This window comes from Pinus tabuliformis, chromosome 1_2, assembly GCF_031772625.1.
Source record: "Pinus tabuliformis cultivar Carrire ecotype Pingquan chromosome 1_2, CPIR1, whole genome shotgun sequence".
In the NCBI taxonomy this organism is placed as follows: domain Eukaryota; kingdom Viridiplantae; phylum Streptophyta; class Pinopsida; order Pinales; family Pinaceae; genus Pinus; species Pinus tabuliformis.
Window position 1 is genome coordinate 1,162,966,709 of NC_142298.1, and position 24,949 is coordinate 1,162,991,657.

The window sequence follows — 24,949 nt, forward strand, 5'->3', positions numbered from 1 at the left end:
GAAAGATTTCCCCCTTTGTTTCCTTGGACCTACAGTAATCCCTATACTTGGTATTGAAGGCTTGCTGCATCTGAGCCCAAGTAGTGATACTATTCCCAGGTAACCCCATGAACCAGCGTAGTGCTGCATCCTTAAGAGTTGAAGGGAAAAGCTTCAGCTTTTTCTCATCTTCAGTATAGTCATAGGTTCTACAAAGGACAGCAAACTCAAACAAGAAGGTATCAGGATCCTCAGTGGTCAGTCCATGGAAGTGAGGCAAGGCAGAGGGGCTAATGTTCTTCATTTTCATCCCTCCATTAGTCTCTCGGATGGGGAAGGCTCCTTCTATTCTCTCATCTTCTCTTCTATTATCAGTCATGGCTTCAGATGGAGTGGTCTCTAACTCTTCTTCTTCTATAGGGTCTTGGTATATCTCGGGATGTTCACCTATAGGTTCTTCTGGGTCACTGTCACCAAAGAAGAGAGAAGGGTGACTTAGTGATGTGGTGGGGGTGTTGGGTAGGAATTTGCCTGATTTATCTCGGTTCCTACGAGGCATGAAATGGAAAGGACTTTTCTTTTTTGATTGCTTTTTCTTTTTCTTTGGTACCTGCAAAACTGAAACAGAGTGATCTACAACTAACTATCTTGCTCAAATGAAATTGCGGAATTGGAAAGCTAATCTAGGAAAGCGAGAAATACTAATCTATGAAAGCAGGAAATGCTAATCTATGAAAGCAGGAAATGCTAATCTATGAAAGCAGGAAATGCTAATCTAAGAAAGCAGGAAATACTAAGCTAAGAAGGCAGGAAATACTAAGCTACTTTTGCAGAATGGAAATGAAATAAACTACTGAGCAGAAGTAAGAGTACAAAAGTAGAAGAAAAGCAACAATTACTAATACTCTGACGCTTCCCCGGCAACGGCGCCAAAAAGATGGTGAGCTCTAGAATTGTAGCAATAATGCTACAACTCCTGGGGCTTCCTGTCTCTCATTTTATCAACCCGGTAGTTCGTACAAACTTGGAAGCGACGGTGCTATATGCACAAGTACTAGCTCTTGTCGCAGCTGTCACTTGGTCAGCTGGCACAAGTCCGCTAGGGCTCAAGCCAACTTTTATAGGCTCTCAGAAGAAGCTTTCTAAATGATGGACGAAAGCTATTCTCAAAGGAAATCTAATTCACTTGACAAAAATGAACTGAAAGTAAATCAAAGCATGTAAACCTAGGAAACCCTAATCTGACTAGTCTAACCTCTATGATGCAAAGAATGTGAATGAAACTTCTACCAATGCTGTCATTACCTCTAATAAGTGAAAATGCATAAATCTAAGCTGCTTGCATCTTAAAAGACATGTTTATGTATTTTTTCTTTAAGTGGATGGAATGATTGTGATTTTGTGCTTATTAGGGTTTGGTTGTGCAGATGTGATGCAGAAGGAAGGAAAGCGTGGGAAAGGTTGGCGAGGCTAGGAGAGGTTCCCAGGGATCCTTAGCATCCGTCCACAGAGGTTCCTCACGTTCAGAAGCTCAACAACCGAGTGAGTGGCCTCCTACAGGATGTCTGCAGGGGATCCTACAGGAAACTCAGAGGTTTCTACAGGAAGTCTACAAATTGCTACAGGATGACCTACCGTGGGTGTTTGAAGTGATGGAGGAGTGATGGAATGGTAGGGGGAGATATGAAAGGTAAGGATAAGGCTGGTGATGGCTCAGAGGTGGAGGAATAGGATGGGGAATGAGTGTAGGGAGTAGGTTGGAAGATAGAGGGCTATGTTAACGAAAGGGCTAGAGAATGAAGTTACGTGAGGAGTGGAGGAATTTGGGAGATAACAGAGCGGAGCAGAGGTCGAGGATGTGGTTGCATGTGTGATCAAGATGGAGGACGAGGTAATGGAACGAGGGAGAGCAGTGTAAATGAAACAAATGCTTATGACTGTCACCAAGACGAAAATGCATGAACCTAGACTACCTGTGCTATGAATTCAATGAACAACAATCCAAAACGCGAAGAGGAATGTGCATGAAGCTATGATGAAGGTGTGTGTTGCAGGTGTGAATTACATGGAAGCATCTAACATAATCGTGATTGTGTTGCAGCAATCATAAAGTAAAGAAATGCGTATTTTTGGTGGTTGGTTATGGACTGCACCCCAATCCCTAACAGAGATGGCAGTGAGCCTTAACAACCTTTTTGTTGTAGCTCCAATAATTTATAACTATCCTCCTATCGAATCTAAACAACTGAAACGAATTCACCATAAACTAATCCTATCTAAGCTCATGAAAAAGACTAAGTTGACAAACTGTAAATTCAAATTGCATGCGAAAATAAAAACTCAAAGTGCTGAAACGAAATGCAAACAACACTACAACAGAGGGGATCTATGGCTCTCAGGTTGGGCCCTAACCTGAGAGCTATAGTCTCCTTAGTAATTCAGAATGAGATCAAAATCTTCCTTCTTTATTCATAATCTGATGTAATGCCAAACTTGGCTTACAAAAAGGAACAAAAACTGAGCTGTGCTCCAAAATTACAATAGTAATGCGAAAGTTTCAACAACCTATCAAAGGCTACGGCCTCTATACTTATGCAAAAACAATGATCCAACAAGTGTCCTTGATTTTAGGAGCTTGGCTGTCCAACTAGAGTTTAACTGCTGATCCGGTAGGACAGTCATAACTACTGTTCCTATAGAACAGTTGTAACTGCTGTTCCTGTAGAACAGCTGGCTGATTCTAAGCACGGAGGGGAGATGGATTGGAGCTCGGAGTTCTTGGTGGGAATCACGAGGAATGTCCCCAAGACCGTGGACATCCTCTCCTAAAAACCAGCAGTGCCACCTCATTGTCTCCTTGTCTCCTTTTTCGTTGTCTTTTTCTCCCTTTTAATGCCAAAAACCTGAAAGTATCATGCATTAGTCACGTAGATAAAATGTCTACCCTTCTTCCTACAAACAACACGAATAAACTAAGAAATGCATGCATAAGCAGTAAAAGATGAATGGTTTGAGCAAGTAGAATAGGCCAAAATGAGCCCAAATTGTACCAAAATTGGGGCTCATCAGGTTGAGGCATGCAATACAACAGTATATCTTTAGAACATAAGTTCTCATCATATTTTGGGGATGAAGACACATATGGAGGATTTTTCGGGGAAGAGACCAGATGTGAGTCACTTCCGCATCTTTGGATCACCAGTCTTCTGTCATGTGACCAAAGATGCTCGAAAGAAGCTAGACCCAACAGCTCAGTTGGGAATACTTGTGGGGTACACTAATACACCTCACAACTATCATGTGTTTCTGCCTGCCAGTCAGAGGACCATAGTGAATAGGGATCTGAAGTTCAATGAGCAACGAGCCATGCGAGCATCACTTGAGGAGATCTCCCGATAGATACATTGGCTACATGGCCCTAGTTGGGGAGTGTGTAGTTACTGAGCCTTCTTATTTTGAGGAGGCAATACAGTAGCCAGTTTAGGTGGATGTGATGGTAGAGGAGTATGATTCTATCATGCGAAACAGTGTATGGGATGTTGTTCCTAGACCAGGGGACAAGTCAGTGGTTACTTCCCGATGGCTTTACAAGGTAAAGTAGGTAGCTGATGGTAGTATTGAGAAATAGAAGGCAAGGTTTGTTGCCCATGGTTTCTCACAGGTTGAGGGGATTGACTATGATGAGACCTTTGCTCCTGTTGCAAGGTACTCATCGATTAGATCAATTCTAGCACTATCAGCACAGATGGGTTGGCAGATTGATCAGATGGATGTGAAGACAACATTCCTCAATGGGAAGATTGAGGAAGAGGTATACATAGAGCAACCGGAGGGATTTGAGACCTTCGATCATGAGTCACATGTGTGTCGGCTCAAGTGAGCATCATATGGGCTAAAGCAAGCACCTTGTGCTTGGTATACCAAGATCAATAGTTATTTCATTGGGTTGGGCTTCACCAAGAGTGAAGCAGATGGGAAGCTCTACCACATCATTGTAGATGGTAAGCTATTGATTATTGTACTTTATGTCGATGATCTAATTTTGACAAGTGATGATCAGTTGATTAAGTCTTGCAAGGTGGATCTTGTAAGAGAGTTTGAGATGAAGGACATGGGCCTCATGCACTACTTTCTAGGCATGGAGGTGTGGCAGAGAGATGGGGAAGTATTTGTGTCTTAGGCAAGTATACCAATGAGCTACTGAGGTGCTTCCACATGGAGATGTACAAGCCCATGGAGACTCCTCTAGTAGGTAACTGGAGGAAGGAGGATAATACTTCAGGTTAGGGAGTAGCTGCTACAGTTTATAGGCATCTTGTGGGTTCACTCATGTATTTGGTGAACGCACGACCGGATTTGTGCTTTGCAGTGAACCAGCTGAGTGAAGCTATGGTTTAGCCAACCAAGTTATTTTGGAAGGCGGCAAAGCATGTGTTGATATATCTTAGAGGCACTACACAGTATGGATTATGGTACAGGTGGACAGAGGGAGTGAAGCTCCAAGGCTTCACAGATGTAGATTGGCCAGATAGTCCATCAAATAGGAAGAGCACTTCTGGAGGGATCTTCAACCCTGGGTCAGCTGCAGTTTCTTGGTTAGCTGGAAACAGAGATCAGTTGCACTTAGCACAGCGAAGGCAGAGTACATGGTAGCTAGTCAGGTTGCATTTGAGGCCATCTGGATGTGGAAGATTCTAGCAGGAGTGTTTGGTGAGATGATGGATCCTACAGTGATATATTGTGATAATCAGAGTTGCATTAAACTCTCTGAGAATCCAGTGTTTCATGATAGGTCCAGGCATATAGATATCTTCTATCATCATCTACGGGATTGTGTGGTCAAGAGGATCATGATGTTGCACTACATTTCGACCGAGGAGCAGGATGCAGATATTTTGACAAAAGCATTGTGAAAAGTCAAGTTTGAGTTCCATAGAGATATGATCAAGGTTGCTGATAATCCCTTTCTTGTTGAGAGGGAGTGTTGAAAATTGGGCAACAAGAAATGCTAAATTTAGAATGTGCTAAAAATAGAATGTCTAAAAATAGCAAGTCTAAAAATAGCAGTTTGGCTAGTGAGGTCATTGGCCACCTTGGGAGAGAGGTGAAACTGCTAAAAATAGAAAGTTCTAAAAATAGCATTTCTGGGTCCCTTCCTATTTATAGCAATCCTTAGTCTATCTATAGGAACTAAAATTAATATTGGTCTTAAAAGCAATTGGAAATATTAATTAATTAATTCAATTGAGTTAATTAGTTAAGGAAATTTGAATTTGAAGTCTTTGTGAGCATGAACATGAGTTGTCCCACTGATTGAGGAATTTATCCTTAATTTCCTCCACTGATTGAGGGAATAAGTATGAGTTCTATAATGAGAGAATCAATTGACTTACTTCTAACTAGTGAAGTCCAGTTAGATTATTTTAACAAGTTGTTAAAATAATAAAATATAGTTTGTTAATGCTTGCGTGCATGTGACAACTATTATTTTAGATAACTAAGGATTCACTCATGGATAACTGTTGCATGTCAGTTCTGTCAGAGACCCAGCTGAGATCAAATGAGGGACAATGTACTATCAGATGCTTGGATCTCCCCATGGAATATTCCTTGCATGCATGAGGAACCAATGTCCTCAAGGATTGCGTATTTGGACCTATGGTTGACAGCAGGTATGATTTGGGGCCAATGCTCATATGTTATGAATTGGACCCCCTTCAAAATTGTGCAAGGAAATAGGGGATTGATGGATTGTTGCCTACATATTGAGGCACAGTGAGTCTATCATATTCATCTTTTGATTGCAGGAAGTACAGGATAGCTCTTGAGCTGATATTTTTCGTAAACAGAAGAGGATTTCCACTTGATTGATAATACAGTGTTGGGGCTTTTATGCTAGTGCTTTCCCCAGTGATATATCTGTGTTATGTGGGATTATTTCTCTTGACCAGTTATATGTGTTTATGGTTGATGTTGCTCATGAAATCAATATTGCTTCCGCTTAATGTTTTGTAGAAGTAGATCATGTGTTTGCTTTAGGACATTGCATTATCAGTTTGATCTAGAGGTGAAATTTCTACACTAATAAATTATAATAATCTAGTAATATATCGCTAAAACTTATTATGATCCTTGAGTAAGATGATAACATATGTGCTAGAAAGATGTCGTAATAAACACAATAATGTATATTATTATGCAATTACAATATTAATTCGATAAAAGAAAATTAATTTAGATTAATAGTTAATTTAATTAATTTAATTAAAGCATCACATATGATAAGAATTTCATTTTTTCATGATATAACATTGAATTTCAACCAAACATGCGAGTACTAATCATGAAAGACCAATTAGCATACATATGTGTGAACAATATCATATAACAATCCCTTTCAAAGAAAAACTACAAAAACATAGGATAGTAGTACCTGAAAAATTGTAGATTTTCCAGTCCTCAAAATGCAAGTGGTTTAGCTTATATTAAGAAAAACTTAAAATACAACAGTGCAATTTCAATTCCTCTATTTTGAAAATTCAGAACCCTTATCTTCATCTTGGAGAGTGGGATTTATGGTCTCAATACAATGAAAGTAAAAAAAACAAATTTTCCTACAATCTCTCAATAGAAACAAATAGTTAAAAACATAACATGAAATCATTGCAAAATTTTTTGAATTCAATATGAGGATTGTCCAATGGTGAGTTTCCATAGCATGTAAATTTCTAGCAAGCTAGTTAGTTCCAAAGGATGTTTTGGCTTGATACTCATTTGACATGTGAAAATAGCTGACTTTAACGATGATAGAATGTGTGTAGAAACATAGGAAAAGCAATTAAGTGTCAACCATTGGTTGTGGGGCTTGAAAAGAAACTGTCAATGATTCTCAACTTTCATTTTGGAGAACTACTCTATTCTTTCAACCATTATATTTCCTCACTCCAACCAAGTCTTTATTAAGGTATTAATATCCAAAGTTGAGTCTTCTAGGTTGTTAGGAATCATAGATTCTTGCAATAGAGTATCATTAATCGATTCAATGATGGAAATGGAAAGATCTTGGGCCTAATTGACTTTAAATTTAGCTTCTTTTATTTTAATTTCACATTGTCAGAAAGTTATTATCTTTTGCACTTCATCGATCTTAGGCATATTTTCCTCTCCGCCTTCTCTTATTCTGCCAGGTTATGAAATCAGATAGATGATCATTAACTTCATCAAAATAATTCATCATATCATTCAAATGATCCATCATGGAATTTTCTATCTTCTATTTTTCTTGAATTAATAGGAGTTTATTACAAAAGATCTTATGTTGGTTCTTTAACACGGTATTCAACTCTTTGTCTTCCTTTTTAAATTCTTCTAGCTAAGGATTAATACTCAACTACTCTATTTGTTTTGCATCTCTTTGAGTTGATGATATTTTGCCTGTATCTCCTTATCATACTGTATTTTCAACACATCCAATTACCCTTGTAACTTCGTCATTTGATCCTGATATTTTTTAGTAGCTCTCCTTTTCTCGGCAGTGAGTTCTTGTTCCAATGATGTTATATTTTCTTCTCTTTCCTTCAAAAATTGTTCGAATTTGATCACCTTATTTATTGTTGCAGAAGCGTATGCTCCTGTGAACTGAGTCGATTTTCTCAACTCCTTAGAAGGTGTAGTGGAAGAACCCTCCGACAAAACCTCGAAGGAATAAAGTTGGCTAGGAACTAATGATTGAGATTGTTCAATATTCCTCTTCTTTCTGCCTTTCTTGACTACTGCCTTATGTTGTGGACTGTAAAATATATCTAGAAGAGGAATCTCCTCTATATTGAAAGTACCCTCTAAGGTAGGAAAAGTAATTATAACCTCAATATATGTTTGACCATGAATGAAAGTTTTAACAACATTTTCCTTTGTATGTGTTTCTTGTTTAGCATTTTCAATAGTAATTTGAACCTCTACTTGTTGTGAAGAAGTGGTAGTTTGAGAAGCTGAAATATTAAACTTGATCTTAGGATATATGTTCATACTGAACTCATTCCAAGATTCATTGAACTTAGTGTTAAAAATCAACTCTTAAACTTGGGGTAGGGAAGAAATTAAAACAACTTTTGGCTGATCTTTGGGAGGAACTATTGATTGTGTAGAAGTGTCAGGCCGAGCACTTGCCATTGGTGACTTCTCTTGAGGTAGCTATAATAGATCCATTGGAATGTTGACTATTCGAGAATCCCTGTGTTGAACAAATTTATTTTTCTCTTATATAGTAAAAGTCTCTTCCACTATTCATAGTATTGTAGCATAGGACAAAGATTGTACAAACAAATCATCTAATTTATCCTCTTCATGGATAAAATATCTGATCCCTTGTGACACAGTAAAATTGTTTACCATAGAATCTGGGTCATCCTGGAAGTTAGGTATAGTAGGAAAATTTAGGGCTTAAATATAGAGAACATCTCTTTCGGCATGGCAGTAATTGGCCAACGTAAATATACCAAATTTTATAGGGAAAACAAGACATGCCTTTTTATTGGATTCTCTTGGCACTTTGGTGATACCATAACCCACTATCTGATAAATTACTTCTCTACTGACTAGCTTATTGAGAATGTATAAAGGAAAAACATATGGATGAGAAAGGCTACCCAAGACTCTGATATGTGTCAATAACTATTCTCTGAACCAATTTCCAACTCTCTTAAAGTCATCCATGTCTTCCCATAGACATTCTTGGGGGCCAAGATTGAAAAACAGTTTCATATATAGGAATCATAACTCTGTGACATATCTGATAAATATGCTAAAAATACTTGAATTCCCACAGGATATCATGGTAGATATGGATAGGCTCAGGATCCTGAATAGTCCTTTTCCTACCCATAGAACAAAATCCATAGAAAAATACAGAGTGTCCATAACATAGGCCGACATATAAAAAGGAGGCAACTTATTCTCAAAAACTATTCTAACCTATTGAAAAGCGAAGATATGAGAAGCCAAATCATCAGAGAGTATGGTAGCCTAGTTAAATATATACCCTTCGGAGGCCCCATATATCAGAGGTACCAAGGTGTAATGGAATTTTGATGCATTAGGGAGTGCATACAATCGACAAATCATAGTTACAACTTGAGAGAAATGGGAATCAAGAGAATCGAGGGAGTACTTATTAGTTTCCTCTTCTTTATGCTTATTTGGGTAATGTCTCCATTGTCTGATATATTCTGAGGGGTGCCCATTATCTTTAATTAAATTCTAGGAATATTCCTTATTATATATGTATTGATGATTCGAAAAATGGTACATGCTTTGCAAATCCTTACTGCAAAAGGCCCAATTATTGTCCCTTTCTTAGTTTGAAAATTCTTGTTAGAAATGTCTAAATTTTCCATCACCAATGGACCATTTCCGTACAGGGTAGTAATCATGGATTGACTGTAGGAAAGAGTTGGCAGCATCACTTACAGTGGATTTTGAAATAGAAATATTGTCATCGGTTGTGACTATTCTTTGAATAATTCTGGGGTTCTCTCTCTCAAAGTAGTGGTAAATTACTTCCCATGTTTGAATTCCATCATCTATGGTACACAATATCTGAGACTAATCCTGCTCCTGGAACTTTATCATCTACTTCTTCCAAAAATGGACTAGTAGATTGCTACTTTGAAAACTTCTTTTTACCTCTACTGCCATTATTAATTTCTTCTGCAAATCAAAAATCAGAGTTTACCTATAGGAAACAGAAGAAAAGACTTAGCAGATAAATCCTTGTAGTACTCACAAATGGCGTAAAATGTAACAAAGTGTAAAATTCATTTTAAAAATCCATTTTAAAAAACCAAATCTTATTAAATGTAAATTTTTTATTCACTCAAGAATAATAAATAAAAAATTAAATCACTTAAGAAAATGGGAAATGGACCACGTGATCAAGCCATATTGGATATCAGAACTGAAAAATCGGAGGGCCATTTGAAATGAAGTTATGATATATTATTTTCCTTATATGGAGAGCTCCAATATGAAAGTGCCAATATGAAATAACTTCTAATATAATATGTTCTGATATGCAGGGGTTTTGATGTGTCAAAGGGTTGATATGTTAAGGTGGCTGAGGAAAATAAATCTCGTAAGTTCTTTTTAAAAAGTAACTCTAATGAAAGAAATCCTAATAAAGGAAGGTATGATATAACCGTGTTTGACCTCAGGAGATCATGTCTTAGAGGAAGAGGACCTCATAGCATTTTATAGAAAAGGCTAAGATAAGATTGTCCCGATATGGATTTTCTTTGATTTTAACTTTGAAATTTATGAAATTAATTTCCTATCATTCTTATTTTTAAATTTTGAAAACTAAACCATAGCATAAAGGGTCATCATTATTTACTATAACTTAAAGAAAATGAAATTAATGGGGGTTGTTGTTTTCCATAACACTGCCACATGTCCATAATTATGACCTATAAAGAATTCAAAATTATTGATCAAAGGATATAATTGATTAATGTTTCTATTATTGGGAGAAAATGGTTTCTTTTGAAAATTCATCTTCTTTGGATGTTGATCTAGTTGACTTCTTTTATCATGAATTTCATAATTCATATCATTATCCTTCAAGATCCTTGCACAAACCTGTGAACTAGATTCTCCTTTTACAATTTCATGAAAACCAAGACAATATTTAATGGAAGGATACCTTTCACTACTAATAATGTTATCCAAAATCTTAGTACTATATTGAAATATCAATTTTTTTTATCTTTTTCTTCTAATTTACCTTTTAGAATGTCAACCTCAACCTCCAGTTTTTTGCACTGTTCTTCCTTTCCAGATATTTGTTCCTCATTCCTTCTTCAACCTTTCCTCCTTCTTCCACTTTCTCTTTTAATTTGATAATATCTTCCTTCAGCCCACTCTCTTGTTCTTCAAATACTTGAAGTATCTCTTCATTTCTTTTGTTTGACTTTTCAAGATTTGATCTTAGAGGGACGATCTCAGCTTCAGGTCCTTCACAATATTGTTTATATTCTACTACACCATTTACTAATTCCACATTATCCTTGTTCTCATATTCCTGCAACTTTTTCTTAAAAATGTTATTCCTTTAAAAAAATATTATTATTTCTTATAATATTAAGAACTTCCTCTAACATGTATTCTTTTGAATCAATAACTCCATACGACATAACAAACTCATCATTATTTTCTTTAGAAAAGAGACTACCTATTGGTTCTCTTGATGAATAAACTTCATTTGTTTTCCCTTCATGGATTTCTTTTAGATCATCCCATACTTCCTTTACAGTTTCATAATGCATAACCTTTTTTAATGTTGAATCATGTATGTGATTAATGATGTTCCTTAATGTTGTATTATTCTTTTTCACTTCTTCACATGATGGGGGAGTTTTAGTGTAACCATTCCATAATAAATACCAAACATCAGAACCAAGGTTCATTAGATTAGACTTCATCTTTTCTTTCCACTCTTGATAATTATCATTACTTAGCATAGGCATACCTTTATTGTCCATTGTTTTTTACTTGCCTTGTTCTTTTGTTACAGATTTTCCTTAATCCATAAATGCAGATATTGTCATAGTATCAGATGCATCACTTTCACTACTTTCTTGAATTGACTTCTTCCTTTGAGTTTACTTCTTCTTTTGCTTCTTTCCCATCATCCTTGATCGACTCCAAGCAGTTAAGATTCGACTGAAGTGACCTAATTTGGGAGCAATTGTTGGGGAAAATATTGAAAGGGGGGAGATGAATCGGTATTTTAAACTCACTTTAACATTTAATTTTCTTATTATGAGTTATGTACGCTACTATCATTCATCTAACCAACATATGTAAGTGACTTAAGTGAAATCAAACAATGTATATCTAGTTAACTAATTCTTCATAAGTTCCATCATATATTTATCTTTAACCAGTGCATTATTAATTTCATCAAACATATAGTATGCAATAAAGACTAGAATAAACCATCACACATAAGCCACACAACAACACATGGGAACACCAGGATTTTAAAGGGGAAACCCAATGTGGTAGAAAACCACCGTTGTTGCTATCTTTATCTTCTTTCTTAAGAAATAATTCTTACAATGTTGTACTAGTGCAAATGCTTACTAGTACACAAGAACCCACTTGCAGAAGGCTACAACCTTTTCCATTTCTCTAGCACCCATTGGAAGGGAGCTCCAACCTGCTAATCTCATTTATTGGCTCCTACCAGAAGGGAGAACCTACCCCCTGAACAACTTTACCATCTACCACTAGAAGGAATCTCTAGCTCCCTCACTGAAGGCTCTAACCCTCAAAACCTCCTGTGGACCATGCTTCATAATATTTCATATTGGATATACCTGACTTAAAACATCAAAACTTGTAGATCACTTTTCATCATAATTTCAGACTGGAATCACACCCATCATTAATTTCAATATCAAACTAAATATTGAATCTTAAAGATAATCACTGAAGCACCTAAATCACTGTAACACCAGGAAACCAATCACTGAATCTCAATCAACTAATGCAACTAGATCAAACCAATCCATAACAGATTCAAGCCATCAAATCATACAAATGCATAACCATTATACCAAACCATACATTGTTCATCATCACTGAAATAAAGTGTTGTCACTGTAAACCATCATTAGACATAAATTAGAATGTATACACTAATTCTCTAAAGAACATCTACATATATACACTCTTTCTCTTTATAAGACCTATGTATAGATCTCAAATCACTGATAACTAAATATGAATCATTGTAAAACTGAAACAACCACTAAATCATGTACTCAATCAATCACAGATCACTAAAAGAGTTACATATCACCACATTGTAGCATCATCACTAATCAACATTCCATTCCATAACCAACTCAACAAGGCACACTGCAAAACTTAGAATATATGTATGTGCCTACCATGCACAACACCTGCGTATATATCTCAACATACAGTAAAATTTATCTCAGAATATATATGCGACCCTACAGATATAGATCCTCGTATGTATGCGACTATTCGCAAACATACATGCGTATGGATCTAAAAAATGTTTCGCTGCAAACATAATTTCACTTTCTGCAACCTTTACTATCAATACTAAAAACTTATAAATAATTCATTTAGACCACAATATTATCATCATCAGATTTTCATCAATGTTAGCTACTTAGACATTTGTAACAAGTAAATCAATCAAGCATATATGCCAACATACTTCAGATCTTTTAAACATGAGTCTTCTCCTTCCTCCCTAGTGCACACCTACTTGAGATCAGATCACACATGAATAACCCATTACATGCACACCTAACACCTTCATCTCCATCTCCTTATATAGCCTTTACCCTTAGCTAATAGCCTTAGGTAAATCCCTTGGTAATTTCCTTAGTATTCTTTGACAGGATAAAATCAAAATTGTTTCACCCATTACTATGGGCCAATACCCTGGTAATGACCCCTGGTATCCAAAATACCATGGTTCAGATTTACACGTGATTTTTCTTCATAATACCTACATATGAACGTGACCTTGTTTCACATGACCCACTTATACTTTCTCAAACTTTACCTTTACCATCCATTTGTCTCTGAACTAACATCCCTTTGTCCTTATCATGTGTAACATCTATATCAATCTGCATAACTGTCATGTTATCCATGTTGACATTTTTATCAAGTAGGTTTCCATCAAGGACAAAACATTAGCCATAATGCCAACAAAGAGTGTAAAGGAAGGTCTTATATCTATATCTATATATATATCTCGCAAACTAGAAGAAAAGATAGATCAACAACTTAAAATTTTTCCTCTTCGAGGGGGAAGCCTCCTTTACATTACATAAATGAACAATTCTTGGATGATACAAATGATAAAACCTCATTGGTATATATGGGAGTCTAATGGATCACAATATAATCAGAGCCTACATAACAATAATAATGTAAGGGTGCAACAATAACAATAGAGGGCTTCTGTGGGGCACAACAATAACAATAGGGGGCTACATTAACAATAACAATAAGTGGGATACACTAGTGTTCTAGGGACCTACCATGCCCCTCTCCTTCAAAAAAGTGATTTCCTCAACACTTGAGTAGTTCTGAATGCTTCTGTATAAAATTCTCATCCTCCCATGTGGAATATTCAGTGGGTAAGTTCTTTCACTTAATGAGATACTCTACAATTAATCGATTATGAAGTTGTTAGGTTCTTGTTTCCATGATTTCTTCAGGATCAAATATGATTTTTCCTTCTTCGTAAAGTTCTGGAAACATTGTTTGAACTAGGAGCTTATCACTAATAACCTTCTTTAACCATGAAACATGGAAAATTGGGTATACTCAAGAAGACGCATGCATCTCCAATTTGTATGCTATAGTACTAATATTTTGCAACACCTTGTAAGGACCATAGTACTTGTGTGATAATTTAGTATCCTTATTAGATTTCTTTAGGAGCATTTGTTTATACGGTTGTAGCTATAAAAATATTCAGTCAGCTACACCAAAAATTCTTTCACTGCAATGATGATCTACTTGTTATTTCATTTGATTTTGCGACAGAGTGAGTTTATGCTTTAAGAGTTGGAGAACTAGATGTTGAAGCTCGATGTAATCTTCCAATTACTGAACCTTAGAATTTTTTCTGAAAAATGATGTGATTAATGTTGGATGATATTCATAAAGTGCCATAAATAGGGTTATTTTGTTGCAGTATGGAAGGAAGTGTTATACCACCATTTAGCTAGAGGTAACCACTTGAACCATTATGTTTGTTTATCAAACAAAAAGCAATGAATATATACTTCCAAACATTTTTTCACTATTTTAGTTTTCCTGTTAGATTGAGGATGATAAGATGAGTTATGAGCTAATTGAGTACCAAGACAAGAAAGTAATTATGTCCAAAAATTTCTAGTGAAAATGGGATTTCTTTCATTTACAATAATCTTTGGATTTCCATGTAGCTCTTGAATTGTTTCCATAAATGCACTAACAATTGTACTTGATTTAAAAGGATGAGATAATGCACAAAAGTGTGTATAATTGGTAAGTCTATCAACTACCAACATGATGAAACTCTTTCCTTCAAAATTGGTAAACCTATGATAAAATCCATTGATACATCCTCCCAATGCTCACTTAGAATGGCTAAACATTGTAGCAGACTTGGGGTCTTAATTGTCTCAACTTTATTGTTTTGGAAAACCAGAGATTCTACCATAAACTTCTGAATATCAAATTTAAGGGCATCCCAAAAAAAATCATCCTTGACCTTGTTGTGAGTTTTTAAAAATCTTGATCGCCATCCTAATGGGGAGGTGTCCAACTCCAAAGGAATCTTTTGCTTCATTTAGGAATTCTTACAAAGATATAAGGGATATTTGTACCATAATGAATCATTTTTCCAACTAAATGTATCATATGTTCTGAGATCTTGCTGCAAATTTTGAATAAGTTTCAACACCTCTTCGTCATTATTCCATTCATCCCTTGCTTCGGTTATCCAATCAGGGTCGATAATAAAAATGGCACAAATAAATGGTTATGCATCCTCATCCATTTCTTGAGAGTGCATTCGTGACAAAATTTTGATTCCCTTTTTTATAGATGATTTTGAAGTCATAACCAAACATCTTTGTGACCCATTTTTGTTTCTCTTCTAACAATAATATGTGTTCCAAAGAGTATTTATGACTATCATGATATGTTTTTACCTTGAAGTGTCTTCTAATTAGGTAATGTCACCATTGTTTTAGTCCATGTAGTATTGCCAACATTTACTTCTCATAAATAGGTTTGTGTAAATACTTTTCTTTGATTCGATGACTTTCAAAAGAAATAGGTGTTCCTTCTTGCATTAAAACAACACCAATTTCATTTCCCTAGGCATCACATTTCACAATAAAGATTTTGTGAAGTCTGACGTAGCTAAGATCAATGCTTGGCACATTTCCTTTTTAAAATGTTCAAAGGCCTGAGTTGCTTCTAAAGTCCAATAAAATTCATCTTTCTTCAGTAATGTTGTTATAGGTGCTGCTATTCTCCCATAATCCTTAATGTTTTTAATTTTGTTAGTGTCTACCTTAACACCCTCATGAGATACAATATGACCCAAGTATTCTCTCTCCTATACTCCAAAGAAACATTTGTATGTTTTCACATATAATTGTTTCTCTTCCAATAGTTTGAGCAGATTGTCAACATTTTGAACATGATCCTTCCAAGACCTTGGTGTAGATTAGTATATCATCAAAAAATACTAACAAAAATTTTCTAAGGAAGGGTTTGAAAATGGAATTCATCAAACCTTAAAATGTGGAAGGTGCATTAGTAAGGCAAAAAGGCATGACCAGAAATTCATAATGAACCTCATGATTTTTTAAGATTCTTTTTAGAATTTCTTCAGTCTTCATTCTAATTTGATGATATCATGAATGAAGATCTAGCTTGGTGAAGTAAAGTTATCCATGTAATTCATACAACAATTCATCAATGGCAGGAATGTGAAATTTATCTTTAATAGTGAGCTTGTTGAGCTACCTATAATATAGATACATACACCATGATCCATCCTTCTTGTGCACCAATATTACTAGAGAAAATAAAGAATTTTGGCTAGGTTGAATTACACTGACCATAAGAATTGCCACAACCATATGTTCAATTTCACTCTTTTGGGCATAGGGATATCTATAAGGTATGATTTTTGGAGTAACACTTCCTAGAATTAAAGGAATAACATGATCATGATAAAGAATAGATGGGAGGCCTTTAGGAGTTTAAAATACCTTGGAATGATTGTCCAAGAAATTTTGGAGATCTAGAGAAATAGATGATTTTGATGTTTAAACCTCTAGTGAGCAGAATTATGCAATTACGCCTCATTGTTCTTTATTAATAATATTTATAATTCTATTAGAATTGATTATATTTCTTATTTTGCCTGTGATACCCCTTAATTCAACTTCCTTTCCTTTCCTTCCCAAAAAAAATTCAAGAAAAGTTCTTGAAAATTAAAAGCTATTGTCCCCAAATATTGTAACCATTGGACTCCTAGTACAACATCTGCACCACCCATTTGAATCGAAAGAATTGAACTGTTCAATACATATTTCCTCATGTTTATATTGATATTATGGCACTTTCCAAAGTAGTTTGTAGTTCCTCCATTTTCAACCATCACTTGACACTCTAGTGCTAGATATGGGAAGTAATTTAATTCCTTGGGCATCTTACAATGAATAAAATTATGGGTACTACCTAAATCAATCAACACTATTACCATTTTCTTCTTGATATATCCTTCTATTTTTAAAGTTTGAGGAATGGTAATTACTACTACTGCATTACAAGATATGGTCGGATTCATTTATTCTTACTCCATACTTAGTTCTTGGTGTATATCCTCATCTTTTGATGTTTCTTGTTCTTTTTCTTCCTCCTCTTCACAATCTATGTAGAATAGTTTCATCTCAGCACACTTATGACCTTTAGTGTATTTTCTATCACAACTGTAACCAATCCCTTTTTCTCTATTTTCCTCCAATTTTTGTGGTGTCAACCTTATAGATTGTGGAATGCTAGGAGAAAAAACACTTCCATCTTTATAGTTTTCAATGGTAGACTTCCTTGTTTCCATATTTTTTCTTTCCACCTTAAATGCCTTCTCCAATGAATAAGGTTCCAAAATATGAACATCATGTTGGATTTTATCCTTTAAAATCATTATGAAGACATCAATCATATGCTCCTATGGAATATCAATTACCCTGATATTCAATTTTTGGAAGTCCTCAATGTGCTCTGCCATTGAGATCTTTTGTTTAAGATTTATCAATTGGCTAAAGAAGGTGTTGTTCTTTGTATCCTCATAATGTGTTATCATTTCCTCCATAAAAGTTGACCATGTGGAAAGTGGTTTACAAGAACAAATCCACTGATACCGTACAAACTAATTGAGTTCTAAATATAAAGATGCAATGCATACCCTTTTTGTATGTTGCACATCATGGAGAACAAAATATTGCTCCATTTGTGGTATCCATGTTATCAGATCGTGGCCTTCAAATTTCCTCATGTCAATCTTTGGAATGTGGTGGCTTTTAAACCAAACATTGGATTCTATAAAATCATAATTCATATTCCTTTTGTCCTCATCATGATTTTCATGGATTATCTTGTCACCACTAGGAAGTCTTTCTTGTAGCAACTTTGTCAACCCTTCCATCTTGACATTCATAATTTCTTCCACGTCATCTTTCAAACCATTCATGTCACCTTTTATTTATTCTTTTAAACCATCCGTGTTTCCTTTTATTTTTATTTTAAACCATCCATGTGGCCTTTTAGTTCATCTTTGGTTTCTCTTTATGAGAGAAAAATTTGTTGCACTCGATCACGTAATTTTGATATATCATGTTGCAATTGTTTTCCTTTATGTGTCATAGAAGTTCTTTCTGAGGGCTTAAAGGGTGTACAATTCTTCTACTTGGGAGGAATTTTAGAACTAAATAATGATATATATGCTTCAATATGCCCTTGGAATAAATTCAAATTGATTTTTCAAACAAAATTCATGTGGTTTTTAAAATAATAAACACATTTTTCTTCCTTTTAGGAGCTTGATCTTGAAATCGTTGTATCTCTGTAATTTCATCTCTCCAAGGTCTAAAATTTTTTCCTATGGTATCCCTATGATCATTCTTTCCAATGCAACAATTCACACCAAAATTGGATTCTTCAAGTTAATGTTATGCTCAATCTCCCACGATGGATTGATTATGGACTATTTCCATGGAGCGAACTTATAAGGAATGTCATGTGTCATTGTTTCAGCCTGTGGACCTGAAAGTGATGCACACAAAACTATTGTCTATGAAAATTAAATTACTTTTTACAAAATTAAATTATGATGCTCGTAGAGGAAGTTATAATGATTTTCCCAAGGTCACATGTTTTAGATTGAATTTTGGAGCATGCAAAAACATAAATTCTTTAGACCATATCTTAGAAAATATAGTGAGCCAAGATCTAAACATTTTACAGGAAGTTCATCGAGCATTTCGCTCCATGTGGTCAAAATTTCAGCTTTTGAACGCTCATAGAAAAAAATTTATAGGGAAAATGCGAAGGTGTCTTGTTTGCAACAGTGAAACCATAGAATCCAAAGCTCCGATACCAAATGTTATCTAACCAACTCACAAATCAAAAGAAAAGATAAATCAATGACTTAAAAATTGTCCTCTTCGAGGGGAAAACCCCCTTTACATTACATAAATGAACAATTGTCAGATGATACAAATGATAAGACCTCCTTGATATATATAGGAGTCTAAGGGTTCATAATATAATCAGAGCCTACATAACAATAATAATGTAAGGGCACAATAATAACAATAGTGGGCTTATATGGGGCACAACAATAAAAACATGGGGGATACACTAGTATTATAACAACCTAACAATATATATATATATATATATATATATATATATATATATATAGATAGATAGATAGATAAGGTTAAGAACAATATGAAATGATGGGGAGGTGAAATGTGTTATAGCTCAAAACGCCACCCCCTAAGTTCAAGAAGATAAGCACATCCTTTCCCAAGTTAGAGGATCAATTGGTGATTGGTGACACATTAGACAGAAATTTTTTTAGGGATCAATGCTCCTACCTAGTTGTGGGGACCAAAATTGTAGGCCATCAGTGCCCTCTATGCACCATAGTTTGGAAATAATGCAAAAGTTCAACTAGATAAACTTAGATTTGGTACAACATAAAAAATTTGGTTAAAATAATCATTTTTTATTAAAATAATGATTGATTTGGTATAAATTAATCATCTCCTATGATAGGTTCAATAAAGTGTCTAGGTTCAATGAAGTCCAATCATGAGGAAAATATATCTAAATAAAGCTCCTCATTAGTGACAAGGAGAAGAAAGCAACTTATTCTTGAAAGCTACTAGAGCTGTGACTGCGATAAAATTTTGCATCCACAATAGTCATCATAGAGGTTAGGTAGAATATCAAGGGTAGATGCTTGGAGAACTCACTAATGTACTACAATTATATTAAATGAATACAGTAATATCTCCCTATTATATATCTTTCATGGTTTATTGTATTTGATGTGATTTATATATTATTCTTGGAATTAATATTATTTTGTTGGAATATTGGATTGCTTTCTTTCTTTGTGTCCAAGTTATCCAAGAAGATCTCCTCGAGATATTTAGTTGGCATCGTCAAAATAGATAACCTGTATAGAGAGAAAGAAACCAATCCACTCTTCCTACAAAACAATATTAGTTCCAAGCATAATATATCAATCGCACCAAATACAATAAGCCATGAAAGACAAATAATGGGGAGAATATTTATTACTGTAGTTCTTGAATAGAACTAGAGTACATTGGTGAGTTCTCCAAGCCTCTACCCTTGATTTGATTCCTAACTTCTATGCTCAATGGTGCGGATGCACAAGTTTATCAACATAGTGACATATCTGGTAGTATTCCAGCATCAGTTCCTTTATTCTCCAAGTGACTAGTGAAGAGCTCCATTTATATGGATTTTCCTCATGATCAGCCTTAATTAAACCTACACAGTTTCTTCACCCTATTATAGGCTATGATTAAATAATATGAAATCAGTCATTATTTTAATAAAAAAATGATTATTTTAACCAGAGTTGTTAAATTTGACCAAATCTAATCTTATCTGGTCGAAATTTCACATTGCTTCATAACTCTACTGCAGAGAGTGCATTGTTGGCATATTTTTATGGTCCCCACAGCTAGGCAAGAGGGTTTCTAGGCCCATATTTTTATGGTCCCCGCAACTAGGCAAGAGGGTTTCTAGGCCTTTTGGTTTGGTTCCCACAATTAGGAAAGAGTGTTGATCCATCAAAACGCTCATTTCATGATGCGGTACCAATCACCAATTGATACTATGACTTGGCAAAGAATATTCTTGTCTTCTTAACAATAGAAGGTGGATCTTTGAGCTATAAAAAAATGTTATAGGTGAACATAAAGAAAAATTGTAAATACGAAAAGGAGAAAATGCTAACTTACTTGATTCAAAGCACAAGGTCACAATCACATATTGCAGACACATGCCATTATTTGAGCAATCTTTGCACTATGTACTCAAGAGCTCAAAGAAAATGAGTAGGTGAAAATGAAATGTGTGGGAGCCCATATATATATATATATATATATATATGTTTTTGGTCACACGTATGGAGATAGTTGCAATAAATGTACTCTCGGGGAGGAATGTGACTTAAGGTAAGTGCATGTGATGGGTTATTTTAGTCACAAATTGGAAATGAAAAGTGTGATGCCATCGTTTTAGCCATGAGACTCTCCTGTTATCACACATCTCAAATACATAGTTATGATGCTACCAAATGCGAAATTGAGAAGGTAAGTTGTGATAAAGTTTCTAGGTGAATTTTGATAAGTAAAAGAAACTTACAAAAATAATAAGGTGATTTAAGAAGAATCATGGAAACTTGTATTTTTAGAAGTTCAAGATAGGGGGACTCCAAATTTTGAGAATGTCAAAATTTTGGAGTTGTTGTAGGAGCTACAACGTGACTATAATAGGGAACAAAAATATTGTAAAAACTTCTAAAGGGTCATATATAACTCATTGAGGTAATGTGAAGGATTCAACAAGGTAGATATCATGTAGGTTACTCTCCTTTATAAATAGGTAGTGAGTATGCTTCCTTCAAGCCAGTCAGATAGGCCCTATTAGTGTCAGTATTTGCATACTGCGATCAATGATAAAAAATCGTCTTTTCATATCATATTAGGGTCCCATTATGAAATTCATTCCACCTAGGTCCTCATGCAAAAATTTACTCACTGATGGTAGCCCTAGTTAAAAAAGTTCCCACTCTCCATCAAAAATCGATATTTGCTGGCCTGCCTTCTTGTGTCATACTAGCATACACTTATCATAAAAACGCATTTCATCATGTTTTGTTTTATTCAAGTCCACATGGAGTCTGGTCATTCAAGGTCCCATTACGTCACTATGTTTCATTCTCCAAAGTCCAATAAAACACCATTTCATTGCACAAGGCCACCAAAATGTATGAGAGTGAAAATAATAATATCCCTTTTTCATTTGAAGAGGATTTGCAAACATGTGGCTATGCTTGTCCAAGTTCTAATTTTTATTTCAAGTATCAATTTTATCTTAGATTGTAATTTTATTTCAAAAAACAGTGATGTAATATTTTTCCAATTTATGTAATTTTATGTTCATTATATGTAATAAGTTATTATTCCTAAGTTGTCAACTAAGAAAACTATGTGTCAACTCCATCGAGAGAAAAATCAAATGTGAAGAGTGCCAAAACTCCACCATCATCCACCTGCAAAGAAGAAAGTCAGAAAGGAAATTAGAAACCATTTTAGAAAAGAGAAGAGAAACATTAGAATGTGGGTTTTTAAAGCTAATGATAAATTTCATTTATGTATAATGGCCATCCTAGCCTCTAACCCAACTCTATTTTCCTCCTATCATTGCTTGAGAAAACCCCAAAGCACCATTCCTCATGATTTTGGGTGAAATTAGCAAAACAAAGGTAGGCATTGCGCACGGGCTGAAGGCACTGCGCACAGGGCAGACAAGCACTGGGCACGAACTATGGGCATTGCGCACCAGTCAAATTTTGTCCACAAGCTCTCAAACTAAAAGAAAAGGTTCCAAACCATCAGCACTTGGTTTCTAAGCCTCTTATCAAGTAAGTACAGCCTTGTTCATCCCTCCTTACATCTCTCAAAGTCATCATTCATGCTATGAAGTTTATTGTCTAAAATTTGGAATTCTAAAGCCTTGCAAACCCTAGTTTATTTCCTACACTACCAAAATTGTTCCTAAGACCCTACTATCATTCCTACATCATAGTAAACCCTATCCCTACCCCTATATTGCTAAATCCCTATCCAAATTTATTCTCCCTTCAACCCTAAGTCCTAAGTAGCCATTGTTACAAAACATTTTGTCATTGTCCCTCTACTCCCCGTTCCTTGATCCTGGAGGACCTCTACAATGAACCCCACATGATTTTCCTTCATAAATAAACTCCCATTATGTCCCTCTTCATGAGCAGATCAATTCCCCAGTGGATTTGCCAATTTGTGGTGAAGTAAAATTATAAGTGCGGACACAAACAAATTCCTCTAGCCCGATAATGGGTCTAGCCACAAAAAATACATTCTATGGAAGATTTCCTTAGGTTAGAACCAATTAAGAGGGCCTACCTCTTAGTACACTTATCTCATTTGATGATTTCCTTGCTTGCTCACTCCAACTATCTCTCGCTCCCCTCTTCAAGAACATAAACAAGTAAACAACAACAAACAACAACCATGATAATAGACAAATTTTAATTCAACCTACATAACATGTCAAGAAACATTAAGCCATGAATATGTAAGATGACAAATCATGTAGGAAATCAATCTATAGTTGCGTAGATATTAATCAAAGAGAGATTACAACCATTATCTTGACATTGCAGTTTTCAGCTGACAAGACTGGGTTCCCACACACTTCTGCTAGCATTCCATGACAGCCTCAATCAACAATAGTTAAGAGGCTAGCTAATAAAACCACTCATCGCTATGATTCCTCAGGAAAGGAAAAAAAACCGAGTGAAAGCATATGATTAGCCAAAGAGATGGTGGCGATGGAATAAAACAACCAAGGCTCATCTAGCAGAAATTAGTTGATAAAAACGACAATCACGAGATGTAAATGGGTTCATTTTTACACAATCTTGAACCATGGAGAACTCTGCTAGGATTCGGTTTCATGTTTACAAAAGCTTGAAATGAAAAACTATGCTTGCTATAATTTCGCATGCCCCTAGCATAATGATGCAAATCGAGGTACATGCCCCCCAAGCTTCATTTCATTCAGCTAGGTGGATGGAATGAATGTTCACCCTCTCCCAGTCGGTAAAGAGATTGACTTGGATTCATCTCTTGCCCATCCTAATCTTCCCAAGAAAGACTCTCTTCTATCCATTCTCGACCAACCATTGGTCACAAAGAGTGTCAACTTGGTTCTGCAACCAGTTTCTCACTCTGTTCCCAAAGGGAGTGGTGATCGTACTGCTCATATTCTTCTTGTCTCCTCAGATACTCATGAATCAAAGGGTGACCCTTCCATCTCGGTTGTTCAGGAGAGTCCTTCTCCTATTCCAGAACAGCATGGGGACAATCATATGATACCCCCACCAAGTAGTTTTGTTTTCTCTTTCGATTGGGGTGCATTGACTACTTTCGACCTTCGATCTTATGTTTCTTTCTAGATTACAATACAAGCCTATAATATGGTAGTACATGGCACTATATTAGATGAAGGCACGTTGGTTCGCATCATGTCTTCTACTACTTGGCAAGCTTTGGGCTCCTCACAACTTGTGTCTGTCACCCAGAATTTGTTGGCTTTCAACAGAGGGACCAATCAACCCTTAGGGATCCTTCCAAAGTTGCCTGTTACTTTGGGTGGAAAGACCATCTATGTAAATGTGATGGTAGCCCAAGGTCCCTTAGATTTTAATCTTCTCCTTGGAAATGACTATGTTTATATCATGGGAGCTCTTGTTTCTTCGCTTTTCCGTGTGGTTTGTTTTCCGCACAAAGGGAGAATTGTGACTCTTGAACAATTGTCATTCATTAGTAATCAGACGCCTCCTTTCCAACCATCATCCCTAATCAACTCTTGTTTGCAAGCAGTACCTTCCCCGCAATAGGTCAATTATGTGGTTACCCGTTCCATCTTCACATATGCTGATGACCACATCGATGGTATTGTACATTATGTATTGGGGGCATTGGAACCTGATCTGTCTTTAGTACCAAATGACATATATTCTTCCCAGAGCATGGTT